This window comes from Lissotriton helveticus, chromosome 4_1, assembly GCF_964261635.1.
Source record: "Lissotriton helveticus chromosome 4_1, aLisHel1.1, whole genome shotgun sequence".
Lineage (NCBI taxonomy): Eukaryota > Metazoa > Chordata > Amphibia > Caudata > Salamandridae > Lissotriton > Lissotriton helveticus.
Genome location: NC_136063.1, coordinates 969,138,499 through 969,141,876, shown reverse-complemented (window position 1 = coordinate 969,141,876; position 3,378 = coordinate 969,138,499). Strand labels below are relative to the sequence as shown.

Sequence of the window (3,378 nt, the reverse complement as noted above, 5' to 3'; positions counted from 1 at the left end):
AAAATTAATTTTTTTTTCAAACAATTAAACTTGGCCTGTACAGGGATCGAACCTGTGAGCACCACGCTCTAAACAAATGAGCTAACAGGCCAATTTGCACATTTTTTGGAGGACTAGCACAGGAAGCAGTGCTAATGATAGTTCAACCGGGAGATTTGGAAAGCTTAATTTCAGCTGTTTAATATGTATTAAGTTTCAAATTATCAACATGAAGAAACTAATATGACTTCAAAAAAATTGCAATACAAAAGAGATTTCCATACTTAGTGTTAGAATTTTGAACCTGTAACGTTTTTTCCACGTGGTTTAGCAATAAATAAATATTCATCACCTATATTCATTTGATTCATCCAATCATTCTATCAGCTTCTGCGCAAGGGAAAAATAGAGGTAAACTTGATACAGAAGAAAATACATCTATTTTCAACATTAAAGGAGCATCAAGTAATGGCTTGGAGACCAATTGAAAGTATGTCCTTTGCGTTTTTAACTTCATGCTCTAACAGACTAAACTAATAGGCTCACTAAATATATAGCATACTATTGTAGAATTAGCAGATGATGAAATGCTACTGATTCCATCCAATCCTTCAAGCAGCGTTTGATTCAAGGAGATAAACAGTCCAAAATGAGACACAAGAAAATGTCATCTTTTTTCAAACGATTTAACCTTGGCATGTACAGGGATCGAACCTGTGACCTTGGCGTTACTAGCACCACGCTCTAACAATCTGAGCTAACAGGCCATTTTGCACAGCTACCTGGAGGTCCAGCATATGAAGAAGGGCAAATGATAGTTAACCCAGGAGATTTGGAAAGATTAATTTCAGCAGTTTACCATGAAGTTATAGTTATATATAATCAACATGAAGAAACTAATATGACTTAAAAAAAATTACAATACAAAAGTGATTTTCATACTTAGTGTTAGAACTTAGAACCATTAACGTTTTTTCCATGTGGTTAAGCAATACATAAATATTCATCACCTATATTGAATTGATTCATCTAATCATTTTATCGGCTTCTCCTCAAACCAAATATAGAGATAAATATGATACAGTAGAAAATACATCTATTTTCAACATTAAAGGACCGTCAAGTATTGGCTTGAAGGAGGAGGAGCTTCGCGCGCAACCAAGATGGCCGCGTGAGCAAGGGACTCCCGAGACCCTTGTAACCTCCCGAATATATCCTGTCTCTTATCCTGTTGGCAGTTGACATATTGGTGCGGAGGAACCACCGGTGATCCTGAAACCGTTTCCGCCGTCCTGATCGGACCCCGGTGGCCGGAGCTGTGGTGCTCAGAAGTTCGCGGCCTTCGTCTCCTGGATGCCCGGCGCCCGAGTTGACATGGTGCCTGGGGCATAATCGAACAACAACGGCTTGGTGCAGCGTAGAGCCCCGGTCCAGTACAGTTTCACTTTCGTTTTTGGTTGGCACTGGGGTCTTGGGCTTGTGACGCCTCATTGACATTCGTCCTCTCGCCCCCTTCCGCTCTAACGTACTGGTTGGCGGTCCCTCTGGGTTGAATTTGTTCTTTCCTCCCTGCTTGGTCTACTGTGTCTCCCTTCCTCTCGCTTCTGCCTCGGACAATTTTAAGACACTGTCATGGCATGGCAGGCAAACCTGAGGGAGACAAGCAAAGGGTGAAGACTACCAGACGGGGCAGCTATACCCAAACCACCGTTATGGACCGGTATGCTCAGGTTCGTGGGTCGCCCAGCGGGACCGGTGAGTCGCTGGAGGGTGCAAAGATTTTGTCGACCCCGAAGGTGGAGCCGACGCTACAGGATGTGATGGACGTCATTGATGGTATCCAGTCTTACCTCCGGAAGCAAATGGAGACTCTTGCTCACAAATTTGATATGGTGGCGATCGACGTGAATTTGATCCGTGCGGACCACACAAAAAACAATGAAAGGGTTAACTCACTGGGTATTAAAACATCGATTCTCACAGATGACGCCGTTGAGTTACAAACCACCGTCCGTACTCTTGGGGCTTCTAATGACAATGTGGTTCGTCGCCTGGAGGATTTTGAGGGACGGGCCCGGCGGAACAACGTTCGTATAATTGGCGTTCCGGAAAAGGCTGAGGAGCAAGCTGCAGACCTTTTTGTTGAGGACCTTATCATCAATCATTTAGCACCTAAGGGATTGAGCAAGTTCTTAATGGTGGAACGGGCCCATAGGATCCCGGGTGGAAAACCGAAAGTGGGAGCCCCACCACGGCCTCTGATAGCAAGGATTTTTAACTTTCGGGACAGACGTAATCCTTCAGGCCTCTCGTGCGGGGGGTCTTCTCATGTTTGAAAACTCCTCCATCAGTTTCTACCCGGACTTCACACAGATGGTCCAGAAACAGCGGCTCAGTTTCATGGGAGTGAAAAGACGTCTTCGGGAAATGGACCTCAAGTATGCCATGCTCTTTCCTGCCAAATTGAGGATTGAATATAATGAAAGGGTGTACTTTTTTGATAAGCCTGAAGTGGTGGCGGATTGGTTGGACACTCTGCCTGCCCGACAGGATTCTGAGAGTCGGTCTGGTGGTGTGGAGGGAGGACTTGAGGAGCAGGAGTAGGAGTAGGTGCCACCGGGGACTACGAAAGGACTTTTAATGTGGTGATTCCGGATCTGATTTATTACTGTCAATTATTCTTTTGCACAGGGGGTTGTGGGGATATCGTCGGGGTTTATTCCTCCTCAGCCTTTACTTTTCGTAGTTTAGTTGGGTGTGAGGGCGACAGGCACACTGCAAGTTGGGGTGGCTTTTTAGTCGTGCGCAGGGGTGCAGGGTGGGGGGTGTTGTGATGGGTAGTTTGGGGGTGGGTGATTGGGGGGTGGGGATGTTTTGTTTGTTGTTTTTGCAAGGTGCTATACTGCTGGACGTCTTCATCGAAGCATTGGACTTAGCGCGTGGATGGAACTTCTTTTACTCTTATGATGGGGGGTAGGGGATTGAGGTTGATAAGCTGGAATGTCAATGGGTTGGGGGACAAGATTAAGCGTGGTGTTTTACTACAGTTCCTGAAACGCCATTCCCCAGATATTGTTCTTCCTCAGGAGACTCACTTGGTCGGGCATACATGTCACGCCCTGAATAGAAGGGGCTATCGTCTGGTAGCCCATGCTGGGTTCTCCTCTGGCTCTTATGGAGTTGGGATCCTTGTTAAAACTGCTCTTCCGCTTCAGGTGGAATCCACTATCATCGATGATAGGGGCCGCTATGTGGCGATATTGGGGCGGTGGGAGGGTCGTACTCTTACCGTGGTCTCTATTTATGTTCCTCCAGGCTTACAGTCGACTACTTTTTCTGATCTGGGGCGGGTGTTACTTGATCTCCCGGTTGGGTTCTTGATCTTAGGTGGGGACTTTA

At 46.0% G+C, this 3,378-nt stretch overlaps 1 non-coding gene across 1 annotated transcript; it reads right to left on the bottom strand.

The window, feature by feature from the left end:
* Positions 1 to 672: 672 nt before the first annotated feature.
* Positions 673 to 746, bottom strand: TRNAT-AGU (transfer RNA threonine (anticodon AGU)). Its single transcript has one exon. It is a non-coding gene; the product is annotated as a tRNA-Thr (tRNA).
* Positions 747 to 3,378: the final 2,632 nt, after the last annotated feature.